The sequence below is a fragment of the Heloderma suspectum genome, chromosome 2, assembly GCF_057233095.1.
Source record: "Heloderma suspectum isolate Gila_16-S chromosome 2, 16-S_ref, whole genome shotgun sequence".
Lineage (NCBI taxonomy): Eukaryota > Metazoa > Chordata > Lepidosauria > Squamata > Helodermatidae > Heloderma > Heloderma suspectum.
In genome coordinates, this window is record NC_139459.1 from 213,724,439 (window position 1) to 213,744,424 (window position 19,986).

Consider the following 19,986-nt stretch of genomic DNA (forward strand, 5'->3'; position numbering starts at 1 on the left):
AAGTCCAAAACAACTGCAGGGCACCAGGATGGGAAAGGCTGCCCTAAACACTTGCATACATAAATTAAGTGCGTACACGTGAATTTGCCTGATTTGTATGAATTACTAGAACATGCTGGTTTCAGGCTTAATTTAGCCTCAAATTCTTTCCTGCCCCACAGGCTCTTTCCTCAGAGTGCCTGGGCGAGGACTGGAAATCTCCCAGTCTGCTCAAGGACCAGGCCTTTTCACTCAGCTCTCCATAGATCTGGCAGTATTATCTGAAACGAAGCACGGTCTGCTGTGTTTCCAAATACCAGGGTACAAACCAACATGGTTCCAAGAAGTTGCTGGCTAGTCGTGTGCTAGCCCATCCCATGGCTGAAGTTGTGTTGCTCATCCCTGTTCTCTGCTGGCCTCTTGATTTGTGAAGATTAAGGGGGTGATTTCCCCCTCCCCCAGGCCATATCAGTTTTTTTCTTTTGGCCGTGCCCTTGAAAGAACTAGCAACAAGAGGTCATCTGTTTATGTGTCCAGTAGATGGCACACTTTTCTCAGCACAGTTATGGGCAGCCAAAGGAAGACTAGGCAACTAAATCTAAATGGCAGGGAACTAGAGGGTTTTCCAACCTTCTGCTATTCTTCAGAAGGATCCATTGGTTCCCAGTCCAATGGATCCAGCGGATACTAACGATGATGCTTTTCTTGCTGTCATCTGGACTAATGGCTAAACAGTGTTTGTTGCCTGCCTTTCATTTTGGCAGATACAGTTGCTGATGTCCCTTCTTGCCTTCTAGGTGCACGTCATTGTGCTTCTACTTGTAAGTAACCCATCTCGATACCTGTGCCCTTCAGTTTCCCTCAGGAAGGTTGCATGGACAGACTGGCTTTTTGGTGATTAAACGAATTGCTGAACCGAGTGCCTTCTGCAGCGCTGTGATTGGCTAACATATTCTCCTCTAGGGACATGGCCTCTGACCTCCTGTCCTCAGAGAGACAATGATTGAGAGAGCTGGAGTGTGTGTATGCCTTCAAATAGAGGACAATGCAAAATCCACTGGTTTCCTTTTCTCCCATAGGATGCTATGGAAGGCTGGATAATAGATGGCCTTTACATGAAGGCTTTAAAAGAGTGATGTATGTGCATTTTAATGGTAAGTTGTTGCAAGGGGTCTAGAAATTTGCATGCCATTGATTTGTGTAGTGCAAAATTTAGTCGCTGCCTCAGACTCCTCTGCCACCCTTACTGTTCATTCATCAGAAAGACACAAGTTTCTAGCCCTTAAGGCTGCAGGAAAAAAAAAAATATTTGAAAATGTGTGCAGCATTTTCTAATTGCTGGGAAAGCAAATGGGATCTTGCTGGGGCATAAAGGCCAGTACACATAAATTGCAGATCATGTGGTAAACCAGATTGCAGTTGTATAAGAAAGGGATTGACACATGGAAGAATATTCCCCTATGCTGAAGAATACCTGCATGTAGAAAACTAACATGCCGAGGTGAAGGGGATAGGTAACATGATTCATCCAATTACTTACACCCCCAGAAGGAAACTCATTCAGTACTTGGGAACTGGGCATTTGTGCCAGATTTCTTTCCTGTGGTTGTTCCTCCATGTACTGCCCAATTCTCTAGTATCCAACTCTGGTTCCGTTGCAAGATCTTACAAGAAGTCATCACACCAGACATTTGTGCCTGGAGGATCGGACACAGGTGCAGTTTTGTTCAGAGTAGTAGTATATGATGTCACCTGAATGATTTGAGAAGTACTTGATGGGGTTATTGGAACTATTATTTATTTGCCTTTTAAGATGGATGTCTTATTTTCTTGAGTTTCTTACAGCTAGCTTTGTAAAAGAGCTTTAATCAAATCAAAATATATTAGCTCTCCCCTTTCCTTCTCATCTGATAATCCTGGCTATCCACATTCACTCTTTTGGTGTAAACCTTTCAATGTAACCTTGTGTTAGTTTTGATCTGGCTCCCCCCCCCCCCTTCAGAATATGGATACCCTCCAGGCCATTTCTACACAGGGCTCTTGGGGAGGGAGAAGTGGATGTACGTGTTTGGCTCTTCTGATATAAGTAAGCTGTGTGTGCCCCCAGACAATGGGTGACACAAAGATGTCCACTTACCACAGTGTGCATTGTTACTGTGTGTCCTCCTTCACACGTGTACACGAATTGGCATGCATACATGTGTCACAACAACTGAGCATTACAAAAACCAAGCTATGGAAGACAGCTGGGCAGATGTATGTGGAACAAAATGTATCACAAGGGGTACCCAGGAATTTATTTTATCAGTTCATCTGTCACACGGTGGGGATGTTTTAGGATTGGACCATGTTTCATGCCAAGGCTCTGAATTAGCTACTCTAAGGTACCATTGAGGGTTATCTGGCTGGAGGGTGGGGGGTGTGTGACCTAGAACTCAAGCATTTGCATGGGAGTAACTCCTTTACATTTAATCAGTAATGTTAATTTAATCACATATAGACCTGGTTCACATGTTCACTGTGGCTTAAATTAGCCACGGTGGGTTGCAGCATGTGCTAGATGGCTTTTGAATTTGCCAGGCAGCTTGTCTTGTCATCCAAACATGGTGGTGATGGATTGTGCAAGGGTTAAACAAGCCATGTTGGGCTGTTTGATCTTGCAAACCGGCCCATAGACAATTAGGTACTCTTCCACCCCACCCCACTCCCATACAAGGCATTTTTGATACAAGGTGTTTTTGTTCGTCGAAGCCTTCAAACCTCTTGCTGCCTTTTCCAGAGCAAAATGGATTCTTTAGCCAAGGTGATGCCAACCAAAAATACAAAACGCGTCATACATGTACAGAAAGCTGCCGTGGCTAAGCTTCTCTCTAACAGCATGTAACTACTTGGTATATTGTCCATCTGTGTTGCTCTGGCCAGTGGTGGAGATAACTGTACCATGCTTCTGCACATCATCAGAAATTTTGGGGAGCACATGAGTGGTAAAGTTCTCCTTTCCACCCGACAGGGTAATACAGAGAGCTTGCTTACCAAGTGAATGTATGCACATGCTCTGGTAAGGGACCATGTTGAAGCAGTAAAGGGTTAATGTTTTCTTAAGGAAAGTGAAACTGAAAGTAATATAATGTTGTTTGGTAGTGGTAATTGGGCATCCTTCTCAATCAGTTGTATCAGCAGAAATTAGGCTCTGTTTCGTCTTTGCTTAAATTTGATTTTAAAAGAAAGGGGGGGGGGAAATCCCCAGAATCCTCATTTTAGAGAAACATTTCTCTGGGGATCTGATCTGCAAAATGTTGGTGCTGAAGCCCTGGAAGAACTACACATAGTCGTGAACATATGGTCTAGGGACTATAGAAGCAAGCAAGCTCCCAGAGAGTAGGCAATCAGAGTGATTGCACAGGGAGAACAAACCAGAGTTGGCCAGGGGAGTTCAGCAGGGGAGGTCAAGGGGGAGGCCCCTAACGTTAAAAAACAACAACACATTTTTTTTTAATTTATTTTTCTTGTCACACATACTTCTATACCAGTGGGACTCTGTTTCAACCGCCAGTGAGCAGAGGACCAAGCACAGGCTATTCCAGTACAATCAGAAAGCTAGAAACATAAAGGGAATAGAAACTATGGAAGGAAAAGACTCTCTAGTGGTGGTGACCTGCAGCGTCTGTGCTATGTTTGTTTTCTTGCCTGAGAACAACATGGCCTACACATGCAACAAGTGCAAGTTGATCCCACTACTGGAAGAAGAAGTAAGAGGACTGGAGCAGCGAGTGTCAGTCCTCCAGGGAATAAGAGAACACGAACAGTTCTTGGACAGAACGGTGGAACTACAGCAGCAAAGTGAAGAACAGAAGCTTGAAGAGCAACAGCAAGCTGAGGCAGAAGAGGAAAATGCTGAGGTGAGGAAAAATACAGTAGAGGATACTCCTTGGAAAGGGTGACAGTTAGGAGCAGAAGAACTAGAAGCCACTCTGCACCAGTGGAAGCAGTGGAGCTATGGAACCGTTTCCAGGTACTTGAGGATGAGACTGGAGGACAGCCTGCAGAGGAAGAATTACAGGGGAACCTGCATGAGAGCGAGCAAAAGGCTGAAGGTCAGTCAAGCAGAGGCAATGAAACCAAGGCCTACAACAAGGAGAAGAGAAGAGTAGTAGTAGTGGGAGACTCCTTGCTGCATGGGATCGAAACCCAAGTATGTTGTGAAGACCCGTGGACTCACCAGGTATGCTGTCTCCTGGGGGGATGGATTAGAGACGTGACTGCACTCATAAAGCCCACTGACAGGTATCCCTTTCTTCTCATCCATGTGGGAACAAATGATACCGCCAAGCGGAGCTACAAAGAAATCACGTCAGATTTTGAAGCTTTGTGGGGGGGAACTCAAGAACTTTGAGGCCCAGATAGTTTTCTCATCCATCCTTCCAGTAGTTAGAAGAGGGATAGAAAGGGAAAGAAAAATACTCCGGGTGAATGACTGGCTACGAAGGTGGTGCTGACGAGAGAGATTTGGATTCTGAGACCACGGGCTATACTTTCTGGAGGATGGACTGTTGGCAAGGGACGGTTGCACCTCACAAAGGCTGGGAAGAATGTGTTTGGCCACAGCATGAAGAACTTTATCAGGAGGGCTTTAAACTGAATCCTACGGGGAAGGGAGACGTAAAGTTGGGGGTAACAATGGATGAAGGCTCATGCACCACAATGGAGAGAACAGCTCTAATAGCACCCAATAATAGTCTTCAGAAACATGTAGGAAGACAACCAGACTATGAAGCACATGGTCTTTGATGTCTGTATACTTCTCATGCCCAGAGTATGGGAAACAAACAGAACGAACTTGAACTTGAATACGGGAGGGAAATTATGACTTGATAGGTGCAACTGAGACTTGGTGGGATGACTCCCATGACTGGAATACAGCAATTGAAGGATATAACTTGTTCAAAAAGAACAGGAGGAACAGACAGGGAGGTGGGGTTGCACTATATGTCAAAAATACATATCTCTGCACAGAAATACAGGAAGATGAGCTTGGTAGCCCTATCGAGAGCATCTGGGTTAAAATAAATGGAGCAAAGAATAAAAGGAACCTGGTGGTTGGAGTCTACTACTGGCCACCCAATCAAGGAGAAGACAAGGATGACACTTTTGAAAAGCAAATTGCCAATGTTTCAAGGAAGCATGATGTAGTAGTAATGGGGGACTTCAATTTCCCCGATATTTGTTGGGAGACAAATTCTGCAAAACATGGCCCCTCCAAGAAATTCCTGACTTGTGTTGCAGATAACTTCCTCCTACAGAAAGTGGAGGAAGGAACTAGAGGATTGGCTATCTTTTACTTGTTCCTAACCAAGAGACATGACTTAGTGGATCAAGTAGCAGTTACAGGAACTCTGGGGGAAAGAGACCATGTTATACTTGAGTTCCTGGTTCTAAGGGAAGCAAAAGCTGAGTGTAGCCAAACTCATAGACTGGATTTATGAAAGCCGATTTTAATAAACTCAGAACAATGATAAGTAAGGTCCCATGGCAAGCTAACAAGAAAAGGAGTCCAAGATGGGTGGGAGTTTTTAAAAAAGGAAATTCTAAAGGCACAATTACAAACAATTCCAGCAAGAAAAAATGGTGGAAGACAACAGAAGAAGCCAATGTGGCTTCACAACAAGCTTAGAGATGACCTGAAAACAAAAAAGAACACATGTAGGAAGTGGATGGAAAGCAAAACTACAAAGGAAGAGTACAGGTAGGTAGCACAGAATTGCAAGGATGGCGTCAGGAAGGCTAAAGCTGAGAATGGGCTGAGGTTAGTGAGGGATGCTAAAAGTAACAAAAAGGCTTTCTTCAGATACATGCATAGTAAAAGACAGAGGAAAGAAATGTTGGTTCAACTATTAAATCAGGATGGCAAAATGATAACAGATGACAAAGAAAAAGAAAAAACGCTCAATTCCTACTTTGGCTCAGTCTTCTCCCAAAAGAGGGTCTATGAGCCCCCTGGCAAAGGCAAAGTACAGGCTGAAGGGGCAGGATTGCAGCTTGAGATTGATAGGCATACGGTCAAGGAACACCTCATTACTTTGAATGAGTTCAGATCTCCAGAGCCAGATGAACTGCATCCTAGAGTAATAAGGGAACTGGCAGAAGAGCTCTCAGAATCGCTGTCGATTATCTTTGAGAAATCATGGAGGACGGGGGAAGTGCCAGATGATTGGAGGAGGGCTAGTGTTGTCCCTATTTTCAAAAAGGAGGAACCTGGGAACTATAGACCAGTCAGTCTGACATCAATCCCTGGGAAAATTCTGGAGCATATGATAAAGCAATCCATCTGGAAGCACCTTGAAAACAATGCAGTGATTACACGAAGCCAACATGGATTTGTCAAGTACAAATCTTGCCAGACAAATCTGATCTCATTTTTGGATCAGGTAACCTCCCTTGTGGACTGTGGGAATGCTGTGGACATCATATTTATTTATTTATTTATTTATTACATTTATATCCCGCCTTTTTTCCTCCAAGGAACTCAAGGCGGTGTACATACTCCTCCTCCTCTCCATTTTATCCTCACAACAACAACCCTGTGAGGTGGGTTGGGCTGAGAGTGTGTGACTGGCCCAAAGTCACCCAGTGAGCTTCCATGGCCGAGTGGGGACCAGAACCCGGATCTCCCGACTCCCAGTCCAGCACTCTAGCCACTATACCACACTGGCCTCGATTTCAGCAAAGCTTTCGACAAAGTGCCCCATGATCTCCTGATGAGCAAACTAGCTCAAAGTGGGCTAGATGCAACAACGATCTGGTGCATCCACAGTTGGCTACAGAACTGGACTCAAAGAATGCTTTCTCAAACTGGGGAGAGATAATGAGTGGGGTACTGCAGGGCTCAGTCCTGGGCCCAGTGCTCTTCAACATTTTTATTAATGACTTGGAAGAGGAGGTGCAGGGAATGCTGATCAAATTTGCAGATGACTCAAAATTGGGCAGGATAGCTAATACCATGGAAGACAGAAACAAATTCAAAGTGATCTTGATAGACTGGAGCGCTGGGCAGAAAACAACAGAATGACATTTAATAGGGATAATGCCAAGTTCTGCACCTAGGAAAAAGAAACCAAATGCATAGTTACAAGATGGGGGATACTTGGCTCAACAACACTACAAGTGAGAAGGATCTTGGAATTGTTGTCGATCACAAGCTGAATATGAGCCAACAATGTGATGTGGCTGCAAAAAAAGGCAAATGCTATTTTGGGCTGCATTAATAGAAGCATAACTTGAGCACGCTCCGGGAGAGAGCGCAGGACAGGAAGGCCTGGCGTGCTATGGTCCATGGGGTCACGAAGAGTCGGACACGACTGAACGACTGAACAATAGAAGCATAGCTTCCAAATCCCGGGAAGTACTAGTTCCCCTCTACTCAGCACTGGTTAGGCCTCATCTGGAGTCCTGTGTCCAGTTCTGGGCACCGCACTTTAAGAAGGATGCAGACAAGCTGGAAAGGGGTCAGAGGAGGGCAACAAAGATGATCAGGGGACTGGAAACAAAGCCCTATGAAGAGAGACTGAAAGAACTGGGTATGTTTAGCCTTGAGAAGAGAAGACCGAGAGGAGATAAGAAAGCGCTGTTCAAGTACTTGAAAGGTTGTCACAGAGAAGAAGGCCAGGATCTCTTCTCAATCATCCCAGAGAGCAGGACATGGAATAATGGTTCAAGTTACAGGAAACCAGATTCCGGCTGAACATCAGGAAAAACATCCTGACTGTTAGAGCAATACGGGAACCAATCACCTAGGGAGGTAGTGCGCTCTTCCACACTGGAGGCCTTCAAGATGAGGCTGGACAGCCATCTGTCGGGGATGCTCTGACTTGGATTCCTGCATTGAGCAGGGGGTTGGACTGGATGGTCTTATAGGCTCCTTCCAACCCTACTATTCTATGATTCTATGATAATGGCAAAGGCACTGGAGAGACTGTAGTGCAAACAGGCTGCAATTAGAACACAAAACTAAACTGTTGCCAAAAAAACCAGAATGTGAAATAAACCTGATGCAGTTATATTTCTGCTTGAAGAAAGTTTGAGTCAGTTCTCAGCAAAGGAAGAGAGTCTATATGAGCTTGATCACGGCATTAAAGTTACAGTAACTGAGCTGGATGACTTTGAGAAAGAGGTTGAGGCAACAGCAGAGAATTATAAGGATCATATCATCACATGGAAGACTTGTGTGACAAGAGTGACTCATGAAAAGGCAGAAAGTGACTCCTCATCTTCAGGAACAAGAGAGGCCCCTCGATCCCTGATGGTTAAACTAAAATTGATAATTGAGAGATTTTATGGAGATACCAGCTGCTGGCCAGGGTTTTGGAGCCAATTTGCAACCTCAATTCATGAGCATATCAGACTTAACAAAGATGTTGTTGTTTATTCGGTCAGTCACTTCCGACTCTTCGTGACGTCATGGACCAGCCCACGCCAGAGCTTTCTGTCGGCCGTCGCCACCCCCAGCTCCCCCAAGGTTGAGTCCATCACCTCCAGAATATCATCCATCCATCTTGCCCTTGGTCAGCCCCTCTTCCTTTTGCCTTCCACTTTCCTTAGCATCAGCCTCTTCTCCAGGGTATCCTGTCTTCTCATTATGTGGCCAAAGTACTTCAGTTTTGCCTTTAATATCCTTCCCTCAAGTGAGCAGTCTGGCTTTATTTCCTGGAGTATGGACAGGTTTGATCTTCTTGCAGTCCAAGGCACTCTCAGAATTTTCCTCCAGCACCACAGTTCAAAAGCATCTATCTTCCTTCGCTCAGCCTTCCTTATGGTCCAGCTCTCGCAGCCATAGGTTACTATGGGGAATACCATTGCTTGAACTATGCGGACCTTTGTTGTCAGTGTGATGTCTCTGCTCTTAACTATTTTATCAAGATTTGTTATTGCTCTCCTCCCAAGAAGTAAACGTCTTCTGATTTCCTGGCTGCAGTCAGCATCTGCAGTAATCTTTGCGCCTAGAAAGACAAAGCCTGTCACTGCCTCCACGTTTTCTCTCTCTCTATTTGCCAGTTATCAATCAAGCTGGTTGCCATAATCTTGGTTTTTTTGAGGTTTAACTGCAACCCAGCTTTTGCACTTTCTTCTTTCACCTTCGTCATAAGGTTCCTCAGCTGCTCCTCGCTTTCAGCCATCAAAGTGGTATCATCTGCATATTTGAGATTGTTAATGTTTCTTCCAGCAATTTTAACTCCAGCCTTGGCTTCATCAAGCCCAGCACGTCGCATGATGTGTTCTGCGTACAGGTTGAATAGGTAGGGTGAGAGTATACAACCCTGCTGTACTCCTTTCCCAATCTTAAACCAGTCCGTTGTTCCGTGGTCTGTTCTTACGGTTGCTACTTGGTCGTTATACAGATTCCTCAGGAGGCAGACAAGATGACTTGGTATCCCCATACCACCAAGAACTTGCCACAATTTGTGATGATCCACACAGTCAAAGGCTTTAGCATAGTCAATAAAACAGAAATAGATGTTTTTCTGAAACTCCCTGGCTTTCTCCATTATCCAGCGGATATTGGCAATTTGGTCTCTAGTTCCTCTGCCTTTTCTAAACCCAGCTTGTACATCTGGCAGTTCTCGTTCCATGAATTGCTGGAGTCTACCTTGCAAGATCTTGAGCATTACCTTACTGGCATGTGAAATAAGTGCCACTGTTCCATAGTTTGAACATTCTTTGGTGCTTCCCTTTTTTGGTATGGGGATATAAGTTGATTTTTTCCAATCTGTTGGCCATTCTTGTGTTTTCCAAATTTGCTGGCATATGGCATGCATCACCTTGACAGCATCATTTTCAAGATTTTAAACAGTTCAGCTGGGATACCGTCATCTCCTGCTGCCTTGTTATTAGCAATGCTTCTTAAGGCCCATTCAACCTCACACTCCAGGATGTCTGGCTCTAGCTCACTGACCACACCATCAAATCTATCCCCGATATAACAAAGATAGATAAATTTTAATTTCTTACCTGGATGGAGCCAGCAGCCAGTGCAGTGGCAGGACTCCCAGTATCAGAAACAAATGATGATACAACAGTGAAGATTTTGAAGGACAGATTAGGGAGGCAGGACTTGGTTACCAGTGCCCACATGAACACTGCTAAGCCTGAACACAGTTAAAAGATCAACTAACATCGCTGCACTACATCAGTTGTGTAATGCCTGTGAAATTCAAGTATGCAGTTTGGAGGCTGCAGGTGTCGTATCAGATACCCACAGCAGTCTTTTGTGTCAAATACTGATGAAGATGATCCCTGAAGTTATAGATCTAGAATTTACCCACAGCATAAATGCCATTGATGTATGGAAGGGACCAGAGCTCAGGAGATTCCTCCAAAGGGAAGTTGAGAGTTGAGAATAGATGGTGATAGTTCACCAACAGGCACACTAACACTGGCACAACAATGCTTAAAACGGAAGAAAGGCTGTGCTCCTACCTATCTGCAGCACCACTGATTCCAGTAGCTCCAGAAACAACCTGTATATACTGTGAAGACTAATTACAAAGCAGAGGATTGTTGCGCACTGACTCTTTCAGAAAGAAAGGAGAAGCTGAAGAAACAAGGCAGATGTTTCATGTGACCAGGTTTAAGGCATATTGCCAAATTCAGCAAAACAAGGGGAGTGGTCTGTTCCAGTTGTGAACAATGTCACCGCAAATATGTTTCCCCCCAAGAACCTAACCAGAATTCTACTTTGAGAAAACTACAGAGGGTAAATAATTCATTATCACTCAGAGAGCCAGTGTAGTGTAGTGGTGAGAGTGATGGACTGGGTGCCGGGAGATCTGGGTTCTAGTCCCCACTTGGCCATGGAAGCTCACTGGGTGACTTTGGGCCAGTCACAGACTCTCAGCCCAACCTACCTCACAGGGCTGTTGTTGTGAGGATACAACGGAGAGGAGGAGGATAATGTAAGCCGCCTTGGGTTCCTTGCAAAAGGAAAAAAGGTGGGATATAAATGCAATAATAAATAAAAAATAAAATAAATTATGTCTTCAGTAGCCCCATGCGAGACAGGCCCAAGACTACAGAGCTCAGTGCTTTTGCAAACAGGCCAAGCTTCAGCACAACGGGCAGCCAGGGCTCAAGAGATGGGTTGTCTGCTAGATGGGGGCAGTCACAGAACCTTATACGAGAGGACATCTCAAAGGCACCGAAACTCCCTCTGGTCAGAGAGACTGACCATTCATGCCTGTTCTGAACCCTAGTAGAGAGCCAGTGTGGTGTAGTGGCGAGAGTGTTGGACTGGGAGCTGCGAGATCCGGGTTCTAGTCCCCACTCGGCCATGGAAGCTCACTGGGTGACTTTGGGCCAGTCACACACTCTCAGCCCAACCCACCTCCCAGGGTTGTTCTTGTGAGGATAAAATGGAGAGGAGGAGGATAATGTAAGCCGCCTTGGGTTCCTTGTAAGAGGAAAAAAGGCGGAGTATAAATGCAATAAATAAATAAATAAAATAGTATGCCAATAACAAAAACACGATGATGATGCATAAGCTATACTTACACTAGGCCTGCTAACGCTCACTGTGCATTATTTCTTCAAAGGTCACATAGGTGTACAGTACACACCAGTGCTGAAATGAGGGAATGCCATGTTACATTTTAATTAAAAAAAAAAATTAGAACAAAAGTGGTGTATGAGATATAGAAGAGCTGGGTTTGTGACTGACTCTAAGGGTGCAACCTCAGATCCCAGGGAAGGGAAGACCGTTCAGGCTGCAGCAGCACCCCCCATACACACATCCATCGCACTGGTATTTCTGGTCCTTGTAGGAGTGGTAAAACTGGAAGAGCCTCCCATCCTTTCAACTACTGAGGTGAAATTGACAAAGGACTCCAGAGGAGAACAGGAGGGGGATGGCAAAGCTTAGTGTCAGAGGGGCAGGCAGGTAATAAAGAGGGGTATGGATTACACACAGTTGCGAGTCCCATCAAGAATGCCACCTCCAAACCTGGTGAGACAATAGCACTATACTAGTTCATACCTGAAAGGACTGTGCTGCAGTTGCGATGGAAGCTCAAAAACTGCTATAAACCAGCGCTTTAAAAAAAATCCTGGAACGATGCCTAGGTAAAATCAGGAATGTAACAGTTTGGGAGAAATCTTGTGAGAGTTATCAGGAATCAGTGAGTGAATGAACAGTGTGGAACCAGAGAGAGGGGCTGACATTGATGGAAGCACCTCTTTCTCATGTAAGTTGTTGGGTCATTCAGTTGGTTTGCTTTCTTTTGATGACATGATTCCATCACGAGATCCTTGTTTCCATCTCCTACCTGGACTAGCATCCATTGTGCCTTTTCTCTTTCATATGCCCAAAGCACCACAATCTGTCTTTATCTCTTGCAATGTTACTTTCAGTTAATACAGTTCTATATTGCTGTTTTGCAATGGCTAAAACAATAAAACAGAACTGATTATCACTATTTTTTAATTCTTTCTACCTCACATTAATCTGGCCTTGTAGATTAACAAAATTTGACAAAAATTACTAGTCAGCAACAATATTTAATGGTATGATTGCCTTTGCTTACCACTGTAAGTCATTTTGGCTCTTCCAATCTGCAAAAAAAAAAAAAATCCTGGCTTGGTTTCCTGGAGGCAGCTCCTACTCGCTCTAGGAGTGGTTGTTTTACAAACCAGCCTTAATCCCAACGTTCATTGGTAGCATGTTCTTCTATGCCATTTTAAGATCAACCCTTCTTTGTTGACTTCTTTCACAATGCGTTATCGCCTATATTTATCCAGGAACCTCCTTTCTTGTCCAGCCTGCATACTCCCTATATAGGCAGAGTAGGCAATATATTCCATATTATTTTGTTAAGAAGAGAGACACTCTCTGCACTTTCAGTGCATGCCATGAAAACTACCTGCTTGGCTCCATAATCCCACTCCTTGAAATAACAATGCTAAACACTCTTGGTAACCTTTAGCTTGGTGCGCCCCATTCTCGCCCCCTCTCTGGTTGGGGAATGCCGTGCCATACTTTTGTGGGTTTGAATAGTGGTGCTAATCTCTTTGGGTGGTTTTGGCTGAGCAAGTGGTGGGAGTCTTGGCAGAATACAAGTTGGTATGTGCGTGCGCTTTAATCTGCCAGGCAAAAGAGACCCTCTGAGATTCTCTGCTCGCTGCTAAATGCCAAGAGTCTAAGAACAAGACAGATCTTCAGGGGTTTCCAGCAACTTGGGTTTTTGATGGCTTGATTGTAATTAGCATAATGAGCTCTGACTTTTATTTTTGCCTGGGCGGATGGGGAGGAGGGCAGCGGGGAAAGCATAGCAAAATGACCCATTGATTCTTTAAAAAAAATAAAAAATAAGCACTGCTAAGAAAGCTCTCCTTTTTCAGGCTGGACCAGCTGGAAGGTAAACATTTATCTTCATGCTGTGCTAAGAAATCACATTTTCCATCTCTAGGATTTGGGTGGGGGTGGAGGGAGTGTTACATTTCAATTGATTTATTAACAAGCTGAAGCCCAGGCGTAAAGGACCCCCTCTTCTGTACAAAATGTAAAGACGTATCATTTGGCTTTTGCAATACTTGCCTTGTTTTAAAAGGAAGGTCAGGTTCATGTCCACGCCTGCCTCTCAATGGTTAGCTGTGTTAAGCTGCACAGGGGTGTGTGAGTGTGTTTATTCATAAGTGTCAGACGACTAGACCTGCCACCACTAAGCAACTGTAACAACAAAAATGTTGAGGAAAATCCTTTCCTTGGATTTACCAAAGCACGCCTCAGCTGTTAAGCAAGTATATTTTTTAAAAATTGGAGAATGAGCACATACATACATATATGAATGTGCATCTTGCATCTGAGTGGATAAAGCAGATTAAACCATACAGATTATTTTTCAGCAAACCGCTAACAGCTTCTTTTGCATTCATTTTTTAAAGTAAGCTGTTTATCCTCTTGGCATCTGTTATATTAGCTAGCAAACCTTTTCAGTGGGTGAGTCAGTAAACCTTTTTAGTGGGGTTAGTGTGGCCATGTTTCCATAAACTAGAAGACTCCAAAGCTTGCAAATATTAAAAACTGTTATTGCCTAAAATATCAGGAGGTATTGTATAGAATAAATGGTGCAAATTAGCTACGTTTGCATCCATTTCACTGAACGAATATTCCTGTTGGGCCAGTCAGTTAGAAAGCATATTGGGCTTGGTGGGTGGGTGGGCAGGAGACAGTGACAAAATGGAAGGGGGGTGAGGGATGTGCAAAATGGAGACTTCTTCCCTGCTAAAGGCCCATACAATTCCCTCTGATTTCTGTATCAGTAGCGGATACTGCCCTTATTTTAAGAATTGTTCATGACTAATGAGGACTTGCATTTTCTCTCTCTAAATTAAAAAAGGGCTGTAAGACTGAGTATTACAACACACTGACCCAGTTTGGATGTCATGACTATCCAGAGTATTTTATAAACCCTGAGTAGTCATGAATGAACTGGAGCAAGCTTGCTGGCTCCCGGCTGCCTGATCACTCCTGCTGAGCTAAACAGCCCAGAGACTGTCTGTCCCTGGGTTGTTTAACATGATGTCTGAACATGGAACTCTGGGTTGTTGGGGGAGAGACAACCCAGATGTTGAACCCATGTTTTTTTTCTTGGGTTGCAACTCTGGGTTGTTTCTCCCCCAACAACCCAGAATTCTGCATTTAGGCATCATTTAGGAGTCCCTGGGTTGTTGAGCTCTGCCCAGCTGCAGCGGGAGCCATCGGGCAGTGAGAACCAGCACACGTGCTCATGCTTGCTCTCTCCTGCTTCTGTCACTACACCCCAGGGTTTAAAAAAAAACCTGAGTTGTGACATCCAAACTGGACCAGTGTGTGCTAATTAACAGATTCCATGTTGTATAGGAGCCTTCCCCAACCTGGTGTCCTCTGGATGTATTGGACTACAGCTCCCATCATTCCTAGCCAGCATGTCAATTGGTAGTCCAACACATTGGTCGTGTACCAGATTGGGAAAGGCTGCTGTATAGTGTGACCATTGGAATGGCCAGAAGGATGCAGAGAAGTCTAACCTTCACCCCAGACAGCATGGCCATCCCTGTAAAATTCTCATCTAAAATCGGGCTTCCTCTCCCTTTCTTTTCCCTCCTTATAATCTATTAGGAAATGAATTGGGGTTCTACAAAGTCCCCACAGGCATTTTTTTGCATAGCTGTGTCCTAGTGTTGAGTCAGAGCAGGAGAAGGGAGCTCTCCTTCAATGCAGCGGAATGAATTATAATCCTAGTCTTTTTTTTAAGTGCCCCACTGAAGGACTGTGTTGAATACAGAGCTCCAGACGCTGAATGTGTTTGAAGACAGAGAATCCTGAAATGCTTGATCTTGGATTAACATGCCAGGCAAAACCATCTGTCTGCCCCACAAAAGTCGACTCCTGTTCATTACCCCTGTGTGCGTATGTGCGTGAGCATGTTCGTGCACATGCAGTTTTGGGTTCTCAGAGGAATAAAGGTTTGATGCAACCCTTCTCATGCAGCACCTGGGATTCAGAAATGACTGACACTGCTGCAAATATCAGAGGGCTTTTATTTTCTATTTCTCCCCTATTTGATGGGGAGCAGATGCCAACAGAGACAAAATATAAACAGTCTGGGCACTGAACATCTTTGCAATCCATTTTTAAGATGAATTCTTGGCTTAGATATAGACTGTTGAATCTGCTTTCTAGCATTATATAGGAATTACTTGTAAGCATTTTTTTTGCTCTCTTTCTCTCCTATTGTGCATAGCTAGGTAAATTTGTCCATGGCAGGAGTCTTCCTAATTTAGTCCCCAGTGACCTCTGTGGATGTGATTGGCAGGCCGCTGTCAAGGTAGGACTTGTGCCTTGATGGTGGGAAGGAGCAGAACAAATGCCAGAGGACAGCTCTAGCTCCCTTGGGGGAGTGGGCTAAAAAGGTGAAAGAAACGCAATTACAGGAGGTTTTCTAGCAGAGAAAGTTAATTAGCTACTTAAATAGTGTTTAGTGTCACTTGCTAGGGGGAAACGGACACATAGCAAAAGTGTGTGTGTGAGTGAGAGACAGACAGACAGACAGACATGCTGGCTTTCTAGCATCTTGGGCTGTAATATTTCCAGAAATCTCTTACTAAGAGTAATGGGGTATATTGGGGTTGGGGAAGGAGAGAATTTAATATTGTCTTGGCTATAGCTTTACATGAAGAATAGGAGATGCATCTCCATTCATTTTTACTTAAATGATTGCACTGAGTGCATATAGCCTTTGTTACCCTTGCTTCTTAGGGTGCAATCCTAGTGTGCCCAAGATGGCTGGGGTACGGTGGGAGTTGTATGAGTTTTTTCTGTCTAAACATGCACAGGATTGCACCTTTAGTCTCTCACCAACACCTAAATCTTTGGGGCAGGGTCCAGTGTCTGTTGTTACTATAGAAAGTGCATGTACCACTATAAAGCTAATGGTGCTTTATAAAAAGCCTTGTCTTTGATACTGAAACAGTTGATCAGCAAACTTGTCTTCTCAAAGGGTTTTGCTTCTGTTCCAGAGTTGTTACCCAATTGCTTATTCTGGAGGGTTTTCTAGTTGTAGTAGAAATGCTTAACACCCCAATAACCACAGCACAATAGATTAAAAACAGGGATAAACAAGGTGGTGCCTTCCAGATGTTTTGGACTACAAATCCCACAATCCCTCACAGTTGGCCATGCTGGCTGTAGCTTGTGGGAGTTGACATCTCAAACATCTAGGGGGCACCACGTTGCCTAACCCAGATTTTAAACAAAGATAACACAGCAAAGCACAGGAGTCCAATCCAGAATTTAAATGGATATATTTGTTCTAGCAGAACAAATAGGCAGAATATATGAAAGTTGTTTATTCTTCTTTTAATGAGTTACCAGTTTCAGGGGCATTATGACCTGTGCTCCGGATTAGTGCCAATAGATTATAAATACTTTTCGTTGCCAAAGTGAGAGTCACATAAGAATACCAGTTAAGTAAAAACCAGTTGTTTTCCTGGCCAAATTCAAGCTGTTGGTTTTGACCTTTAAAACCCTATATGGTTCCGGCCCAGCCTATCTTAAGGAGTGCCTCCAGCAACACCAGACAGGCCGCTTAACAAGATCAGCCTTGGATGGCCTTCTCTCTGTCCTATCAGCCAGGACAGCTAGGCTGGTGAGGACGAGGGAGAGGGCCTTCTCTGTGGTGGACCCCACTTTGTGGAACTCCCTCCCTAGGGAACTCCGCCATGCCCCCTCTTTAATGTGCTTCCGCCACGCATTAAAAACTTGGTTGTTCAGGCAGGTATTTGGGGTGGGTTAGGGTATATTTTTAGAAATATGTTTTACTGTAGCATTTTATTGTTTTAAACTGTTCTTTTATACACTCTGTACATCGCCCAGAGTGGCTGGGTGACCAGCCAGATGGGTGATTAATAAATTAAATAAATAAATAAATACCTGCCTGGTTGGAAGGAAATATAGCATCCTCTGGTCAGCCCTCAGCCTAATTGGATATACTTGTAATTGTGTCCTGCTCTGATTGGGTGTAACCAAATTACTAAATTGTTTGTTGCGTGATGATGTAAGCGCTATGCTTGATATAAGGATTGTCAAAACTGTTGAGGAACTACATTCATATCTTCCTTTGAAGACACCCTGCGAGTACAACAACAACCGTAATGATAATAGTATAATAATAATAATAATAATAATAATAATAATAATACCACCTCCAGTGGGTCATTGGCCAGCAGGGATGACTTCAGAATAGCGCATCAGCTACATGGAATATTGAATCGTTATAAACTGAGAAAATTAGCTTAATTGGTCTAGCAATGCAATCTACCTCTTATGTGGGTTAATTGCCACTCTCCACCCACACCGTATGCTGGTCACGCTCAGAAAATTGTGCTATTGTTTTGGAAGAGAGCAGGCCAGGAAAAGAGTCGTTTGGACAGTTGGGCCCTGTCCTTGAAATACATTTTTGGGAAAAGCAACACCAGTCCTCTCCAAGTTCCCACTTTCATTACCGTTCCCCCCTCACTCCACCTAGACGACTGCCAGATTTCCTTCTCCTGGCTCCTCAGAGGAGGGGAACAAATAAGTTCTGGATTTTGACTCCTGCGCATGCCACGGTCACAATAGCTTCTTTTCAACAGTTTTGCTGGGTTCTCTGAAGATGTAGGCCCTGACAATGTCTTCCCTTTATCTGACCCCTTCAGTTCTTCTGACAGAGGCCACCAGCTGTTCAGTTATTACCTAGCGAAACAGAATATTAAGTAAGTTTTTGCTTGCTTGGATCAAATTACTTCTCCTTCCAGTATATGCAACATGCTCATCTTCACAACTCCTTTGAGTGTCAGGACTGTGATCCCTGTAGTACACATTAGGAATTGACATTTCAGTGGTAATTTTAAGCAAAATTGCACGGGGAGTCTGCAACCAAGGAGAAGCCCTTGATACCAAATCAGCCTTCTTTCCATGATGTTTTAAGTTGACCTGCTTCACGTGTCACAGTGGCAAATTGTGGGATTTGTGTTAAAGGTTTGCATAAACAAACTACGAATACCCCCATGTATAGGTTGTTAGTGTGACTTCCAAACTGTGACACTCAGCAGGTTCGCACATCACACTAAGCCACTCTGAGAATAAGCCACCATGGGTTGGTTGTTCGCTCGCTAACCCGACAGACGATCAAGTGCTCTGTGGCTTGCCATGGCTTGTTTCCTCCCTCAGTCTTCCTGCCAGCTCCGTCATGTATCACAGGTGCCTTTTCAGCAGAACTCCTTGTTTCCTCAGTCCCTACGTCAGCACCGTTTCTGCAGTTGATCCTCTGGGGTTGTTGGCTCTTGAGGGAAACTCCCACCCCTCACATCAGATGGAATTTCCACACCAAATGGAATTAATTTTCTGAGCCCTTATGAACGCCATAATGTGTTCACAAACTTTCCCCCCCCAGGAAATTGTGCTCCTACACAAGAGCACAAGACTGAGGATCCAGTATTTAGCCCAGCATGCCAATATCCCTCTCTTGTCAATGTCCTTTTCATCCTCCATTTTGGTGCCTCCCTTGCTAGCAAACACCATATTACATTAATGTAAGGAACCCCCCCACACACACACACACCAAAAGTGCCTTCTCTCCTGCTGCCACCAGCGCTTTTGGCTCCCCATATCCCACTGCACCATATCACAAAAATAAAATAATTTTCGAAGCCCTTATGAAGGTGGGGGCGCGTTCACAAGCTTTTATTTTCAGGGACTTGCACTCTTGCATAAGAGCACAAGACCGCCTCTCCAATATTTAGCTAAGCATACCCATATCCCCCTCTTGTCAGTGTCTTCCACTTCGGAGCTTCCCTTACTAGTGAACACTTTTTTTTAAAGGCTGCTTTATGTTACACTGTAAGAACACCAGCCCCTAAAGCACCTTCGTCCTTGCAGCAGCCAGCCTCTTTCAGCTCCCCCAACCTTCGTAGTTGTTGCTACCCTCTGTTGCTAGCTGTCACATATACATATGGGTTACAGAGCAGTTACGGAACGGGATAGCTAAACATACACAAATGTTATGGCAAAGCAGTAAAGCATTAAAAAAAAAAAATAGGTGAAAGCGTTCAGGATACTTTCTAGTGTCTTCTCTATTTTTAAGAGCCTGGGGTGGAGGACACTGAGAAGGGATGAGGGAGGATGGCAGTGGCACCAGCAAAAGTGTGAGGAGCAGCACAGGTATTCACTGCTCTCGCCTCTGGCTGTCTCTCTTCCAAAAATACTATTGAAATATTTCTATATACTAATGCCGTGCATTTTGGACCAAATGGGGTGATCTCTTAGGAGAGTAGGAAGTGGGATGTAAACTTCTCTTTGGGTTGAATTCCCTTGCCTGGGTTTACTGTGGTTAAATATTGTTGCCAACCACTTAAAAAACCCGCTAGGGTCCCTGCTTAACCAGGATTCTTAACTCAGGTTTGACGATGATCGCTAACTTCTTAAGTGAGAACCTCGTGAGCCTT

General features: G+C 44.2%; 1 protein-coding gene across 4 annotated transcripts in view; it reads left to right on the top strand.

The window, feature by feature from the left end:
* TBC1D16 (TBC1 domain family member 16) overlaps positions 1-19,986 on the top strand; it is a 75,415-nt gene that overhangs the window by 32,080 nt on the left and 23,349 nt on the right. The gene's annotated exons all lie outside the window — the stretch shown is intronic.